We start from the raw sequence: 7,513 nt of genomic DNA, 5'->3' as shown, positions 1-7,513 counted from the left end.
CTCTAAGAGAAGGGTTCAAGAGCCTTTTTAGTCAAATAGGATACCTAAATAGCAAAACACTGAAACATGAGATCATTCTTCATTATTGATGAAACAAGGTTCCATTTTGCAATAAACTTTCCCCACCATCATTTTTTTTTAGTTTATTTTTTTTTATATCTTTATCGCATTTTACTTTTTTGTTACATATAATCTAAGCATCGGTACAGATTGCACTTACAATACCATTATCAGTACTATGTTGTTGTGTTCATGAAGCAAGGTATTTCCATCCTACAAACATAGTATAATTTGCGTCTACATTGCAGGATTCGACGTGCATTCGTTTAGTAAAAAAGGCGTCAACAGCCCACACATACTGTCATCTCTAATTGAGGAGCGAGATGTTTCTACCATGTGCGCCTCTTTCCAACAGTTATCATCAATGTGTAAATATACTATGTATGCAGAAGTGCGTGGCCCATACTCAGATCAACATTGCAATCGTAACACATAATGTTTCATGGGCAAAAAAAGAAATTTGTATACATGCCGTAGCTGGTCACTAGATATCTTCTATTTTAACATTTGAACCACAACTAATGAAAACAAAAGAAAATCAAAAGGAAGGAGATATCAAATACTTAAGGAGATACGTAGCCAGTATGTAAAGTGCCGTTCGAGTTTATTCTTGCCTAGGCTTGTGTGTTCATAGTGAATGCGGGCTGCTGTTCCTGTGCTATGTGCGGTTGCATGGACACTAAAGTATCTTGTGGCAGAAGTCATGTATATGGGTTGTCATTAAGGAATGTGAGGTCATTGCCTAACCCAAAAGCCGTACCTGAGGCTTCCTACGATTGCAGCATATCTGCTTCACCCAAGCGACATGTCAGGTATCATCCTCTGCTTGTTGAGTGGAAGGCGCGTGCAATGTGGCATTAGAATGTGTAAGGGCTTTGAGGACATCATCCCAGGATTGTGCGATGGGATACTTTCGCAGCCCTTCTATTTCTTCCCTATGAAAGATAGTGCGCTCCGCCGGTACCCAGACCTCTAGGGATTTTATCTGGTAGAATACCTCTGGAGGGTTCTTGTGCAGTTGTTTTGCACTTATAAGGCCTAGGTCAGGAAATCTAGAACTTACTTTGCAGGCTTTAGTTTGTTTGTAAAATACCCGGACACAGACCTCCCATGTAAGAGGCACCTCGGTACTAGTGCAGTTTGTAAGCATTTCTGTTATCGTTCGCCAGTAGGATAAAAGCAGGGGGCAAGACCATAGCATATGTAGTAGGTCAGCGCCAGGAGACGGCATCTGGGGCATTCGGAGGTGTTGATATTAAAATATTTATTAATCTTATCTGGTGAGAGATACACTCTATGCAATATATATGTTTGCATAAGCTTAAATCGTGAATTGCGGGGTATTTGCATGGCGCTGGCTAGGGCACGTTCCCCATCCTTATCGGTCCAGGGTCGGCCTCTGTCCTCAGCCCAACATGCGCGGAGTCTCTGTAGTGGTTTCAATACGTGGACAAGCAGGGTTTGTACTAGACAATGGATCACATGCGACCCCTCCCCCATTACTTGCAAATACTGCAATAACTGATGTGTCGATGGTTCATTTGTCAAGTCTCCCCATGCTAGCATCAGCGTCCGTATGATGGCTGCATGTAGCAGGAACTGGCCCACCGACAACCCAGTATCTGCTGTCAGGGTCGCGAAAGGCAGGAGGGCACCGTCTGCATATAGGTCTTGTAGCGTCTCCACTCCTGCTTCGGTCCAGGACATCAGTGCTACTAATATAGAGTCTCTGCCTCTGCGTGTCCCGATAAGTAGCAGTATTGGGGCATAAGGGACCGTGCCTTTTGTGAGTTGAAGGCTCCTCCTGTAACATTTATGAGCTAATTCAATATGTATCTGCATCTGGCAGGGGAGTTTCGCCAGTGGGTGAAGCAAACTATGGATCTGAGTCTGCGTCCATGTTGTTGTCTCGGTCGTTGTTTCCGTCAGGTTTCTGCCACTCAGCCACTTTGCGACCCATTGTAGCTGTGCAGCTAAGTAATATAGCTCCAAATGAGGGACTGCCAAGCCTCCACATTCCGGTGGTGCATACAATTTCTGCAGTGCTATTATGGGTCGCCCCCATTCCTAATGAGGCCTCGTGTTAATCCCTCCAGCTCCCAAAATAGTCGTGCAAGAACATATACCGGGAGGTTTGCAAAATAATACAGTAGTCTAGGCACTGCTATCATTTTAGTTAAGGTAATACGACTCATCACATTGAGCGGTAGAGTCTTCCAGAATTGCATCTGCGCCCTTACGGAGGAAATGGCACGCATTAAGTTACCCTCCAATATATCTGCAAGGGACCTGTAGATATATATGCCCAGGTACCTTAACGTGGTCGGGTACCAAGCAAGCACAGTCCTGTTGATAATTATATCTGCCATGGCCACGTCCTTGTGGGAAGAGTAGGCGCCTGATTTAGCCCAGTTTAGATGAGGCCTGACACTTCCTCGAAGCTACGGAACAGTGCTGATATGGTCGGCGGCACAACATGCAGGTCTCTTATGTACAGCAGGTCGTCGGCATATAGGCAGACGACCTGCTGGTCATCTGCATATAGGGACACTGTGTGGAGTCCATCGTTTAAGGGGATGCCCCAGTCTGTGCCACTCTCTCAGAGGAGAGCCGCTATAGGCTCCATTGCGATGGAAAAGAGCAACGGGGAAAAGGGGCATCCCTGCCTGGTTCCCCGTCTAACCGTGATTGTATCAGAAATGAGTCTACCCATGCGAGCCCGTACTGTGGGGCGCTAATACAGCAATTGCATCAACTGCAAATACCCGTCTCCTAGTTCATACTTACTCAGGATGCCGCAAGATAGGGCCACTCCAATGAACCAAAGGCCTTCTCTAGGTCCAGCACTAGGCAACCAGACCGTGGCCAGTTACTAGCTGCGTACTTCGGGACTCTGAATAGTCTACATATATTAAGAGAGGTACTCCTGGTTGGAACAAATCTGTTTTGATCATTATGTACCAGAGTCGGTACAAACCGGGCTATTCGTTTAGCTAGGGTGGAGGTAAGTATTTTATAGTCTGTATTCAACAGAGCCAGTGGACGATAGGAGCCCAGGAGCTCAGGGTCTCTGCCCGGCTTTAAGAGGGAGATCAGCGTTGCCTCATTTTGCGTGGGTGTGAGCGTTGAGTCATCTAGAGCCGCTGCATATACCTGCAACAATTCCGGTATCAATATGTCTGAATAAGCGTTTGAAAAATTCAGCCGGTAGTCCATCCGGACCCGGAGACTTACCATTCGAGAGGGACAAAATACTATCCCTTATTTCCTCCGGCAGCAGAGGAGCACCTAGTTCCTCTTATTGGTGCTCTGGCAGTTGTGGTAGCATTAGGGCGGAAAGAAATTCCCGTATGACTGCATCTGTGGCTATTAAACAGGATCTGTAGATCGTGTAATAGTGTTCCACAAAAGCGTGGTGTAACGCACTCTTGGTATGTACCTTGATGCCTTGTATGGTCTGTAAGGATGTTATGGGTGCAGTGACTGCATCCTGCTGTATCAGCCACGACAGCAGCTTGCCAGGCGTGTGCCCCATATGGTGGGTGCGCGCTAAGTGTGCTACATAGTTCAAATTGCGGTCTAGCAGTCTGGAGTATTCCTCTCTATCCTGCTCTAAGGACCTGGCATTGGCCCATAGTGCCCCTCCATCTTTTCGGAGCAGTTCATTTTCAAGATGTGTGAGTTCAGCCTCCAACTGTCTACGTATACCCGCCCGTGCACAGAGGCAATCACCTCTGATCACTACCTCAAACGCATCCCATTCTACCTGAGGCATCGTGGCTGTGTTAGCATTTTCTTCAAAGCATTGGGTGATGTTAGCGGTTAGCAGACTACGAAAGGGTGCGTCCATTAGCATATCTGGTTGTAACCGCCAGGTAGGGATTGGCGGGCGGGGGTGTTCCCACAACACCTCTAATATATGTGGGTTATGGTCTGAATGTGTCCTGCCTAAATAATAGACTGCAGATATATGTGGGAACAGCTCCTCCGAAAGCATGTAACGGTCTAACCACACATGCAGGTCATGAGCGCCTGAGTAGCAGGAATATACCCTGTCATGGGGATGTTGATGTCTCCAGGCATCCCTTAGGCGCCATTGCGTCGCCTTCATGGCATTGTGCGTGTTTGTACCCGGAAGGGGTGGAAAGGAGCGGTCCAGTGATACGTCAAGTACACTATTGTAGCCTTCCCCCAAGAACATAGGAATGTCATGCCATGGCACTAGGACGAGTGAGAGATTGTCAAAAAGGCAGCTTGCTCTGTGTTGGGAGCGTATAGTGATGCAAGTACAACCTGCCTGCCATCCTGTGTGCCCTTAACTGCAACATACCTGCTCTCAGTGTTCATCAATGACTGTGTGATTTTAATTGGGACCCCTGGCCGCACCCATATCAGTGTGCCTTGCGCAAAAGCCGAATACCCTGTGGCATACAATTGTCCACGCCAGCGGGTGTGGATTTCTGTTTTGGCCAGGTGATTTTCTTGCAGGAGAGCTATTTGTATGTGATACCTTTTTAGGCATGAATATATTCGATACCTGCGTGATGGTGAATGCATGTCCCTTACATTCCATGTACCAATTTTAAGTGAATACACAGTCCGAACAAAGTGCTAAGTGGCCACGTGTCTGCAGAAGCCCAACAAACATGCATATGGCCTGGCAATGCACAAATTTCCTAGCATACTGCCTCGTTGAATGTTATGCTGTATGAATCGACATACAATAAATGATATCTCACAATAAAACCAAAACAAGAACATAATCATAAGCAATTCCAAAAGGACGAAAAAGTCAACAAGCAATCGTCCAAACTCTCAATAGAGATAACAGTCAAAAACTATCTGGGGGGTTGCGCTGGGTGCTACACTTAGAAAGCTTACAATTCGTGTGTCCAGTGTCTCAGAGTCTCTCCGTCTACAGGCAAAATACAATATAAAGAAGGCAGTCTGTGCACACAGGCTCAAGAGCATTTGTCAGGCAGGCGATGAGTACTGGTGCCCACGTGACACCAGCAGAGCATGTGGTTAAGTCCTGCCTCCCTCCCTGTAGCATGATATCACCCACGACCTCATGTGAGCACATGGAATCATAGCAACGTCTACCACATATGGCTATACTATCAGCGACTGCATACTCCCACATATATACCACAATACCTCAAATCGTAGTTCAATCAAGGATGGGGTCTCGTAATTTTCATACTATTATGTCAGCCATCTGTGTGGTGACATCTGGCTGTTCAGTTGAGTCCTGTGAGTTCTGCAGGCCATATATTCGCTCGTCATCTCTAGATAGGTCTCGCTGACTGGAGTTGGAGGCGTCCTCAGTCACCAAATAGGCCGCTGATCTCCGCTACTGCCTGCAGGGCATCTCGTTGTCCACTGAGAATCAAATCTGAGTGTGGTCCTGCAGTTGGTGAAGGCGGTGTCCGCGTCCCTGTTGATCTTCGCTCTCTCCGACAGCAGCGATAGGGGCCCCTTAGCTTCGGCAGCGTCGCAGTTGCGGAAGCGTCTCGAGGTCCTGTAGCAGTGAAGGTGTATAGTCAGTACTCAGCCTCTTCCGATGTGGTAAAGAAGTGTGTTTTGTCGCTTGCAGCCACTCAGGTTATTTTGCCGAAGGCGTTTTTTCTCCGCCATGAACGAGAACCTCTGCCTCTGCACCTGGATGGTATAGTCGGAAAAACATTATTTTATATTTGCCTATGTAGATATGTTGCAGCTTCCTGATTTCCTGTAGGATGGAGTCCCGGTCTTGGTAGTTGAGGAGTCGGAGGAGCAAGGGTTTGATCCTGTGGGAGGGGGTCTCGCCGGGACTCTATGTGCACGCTCTATGACAAAGTGTGATGGGAGGGTCCCCTCAGGCAGTAGATCTCTGAGCCAATTTTCCATGAGCAAGGTGGGTTCCCTCCCTTCCAATTGTTCCAGCAAACCCACTATGCGCACATTGTTGCGTCGTGCTCGCCCTTCAGCATCCTCAGCTCTGTCTTCCAGGAACTCCACTTGATTCTACAGATCTTGTACATGTTTATCTGTCTGAGTCACCTGTGGTTTGATTTCAGCGAGTGTGGTTTCCAGGACAGTGGTTTGGTCTGTTAGCTTCCGGTGATCTGCATTTAGATGAGTGAGGTCGATAGCCACCTTGTCGATTTCAGATTCCAGGGAGGTGCGGGTCTGAGTGATGGTTTTTTCCAGCTGCTCCATTGCAGCAAGCACCGCATCTAGCTTATTTGCAGTTTGGTCCGTGAGCCCCTGCTTCGCCATCTTGTCAGATTTAGACTTGGATGGAGGCGGTATGTGCTGTGTTCCTCCCGTTCCGGTCCGGGCTCGGGTGCCACCCGACATGAGTAGTAGAGTTTACACACCTATGTTGTGACGTGTATGGCAAGACCCCAGTACAACGTCTCCAGGGCACAAGCTTTATGACGGGACCCGTGTCAACACCAACGGGTTGCGATCAGCAAATGCTTCACAGCTCGAAGCTTCAGCAGCAGGGCTCCCCCATCACGCACAAATATCCCCTCCGCAGCAAGGCCATCGTCCACACCACACAATCACATGGGTTGCGCCAGGCAGTGGGGCATATCTTCACCTCAATAAGAGGTCACATATGGATGGTGTCAGTGGTGTAAGTATCCATGGTCCCCCGTGAGTTCTACCTCCGGACACCACCCGGGCAGCCCGTACGTGGCTTGCCAGAGCAGAGACGTGGCCGCGCTAATAGTGCAGCGACTTCCAGAATGACAGCATGTGTCTCATTGCTGCCATAGACTGCGATGGGCTGTGCACCAAGATGGCGTCCAGGTGCCTGCACAGCGTCAGCTCTGGGGATCACCAGCTCCGTAGGTCTCAGGCAGTAGGTGAGGCAAGCTTAAAGTTCTCCCATGGAGTGCCTCACAGCTCCCACAGGGGCACCAGAATCCGCTCCACAGCCGCAGGTTTGTCTCAGCATGCCCCCACCGCAGTCAGCAATGTCTATGGTAACATCATAAGGGAGCCTGTCGTCCCATTAATGGGCTGGTGGTTCACAGCAGGCAGCCTCGCAGCGGTGGCCCCCTTATTTAACCACGCTGTGAGGACAACAGCGGCGCTGGTGATCGGAGCCGTATCTGCATCCTCTATCATCCTTCCTCCGCAGGGGTGGCCAGCATTTAGACTAGGGGTCTCATGCAACTGAGACGTGTAGGCAGTTCAACAGGGCCCCAGTTGTACCTCGCTTCCCGACGGTGGGTATCTATGGGGGCAGGGTGAACAGCCGCAGGTCTTTTCCATTGGCGGTTACTCACTTACCGCGATCGCGCCGTGAGGGCAACGGTGGCATAGGCGGCCTGGTCAGCGTCTTCCCCTGCTGTTCTTCTCTTCCCAATGCGGCGGTCAGCAGCCGATTCAGGGGCTATTGTGCAGCAGAAATGTGCGGGCAGTCTAGTAGGGGCCCCAGCCGCAGTCTGCCACCCAT

This window comes from Lissotriton helveticus, chromosome 12, assembly GCF_964261635.1.
Source record: "Lissotriton helveticus chromosome 12, aLisHel1.1, whole genome shotgun sequence".
Taxonomy (NCBI): Eukaryota; Metazoa; Chordata; class Amphibia; order Caudata; family Salamandridae; genus Lissotriton; species Lissotriton helveticus.
This window is presented reverse-complemented; position numbering follows the sequence as displayed.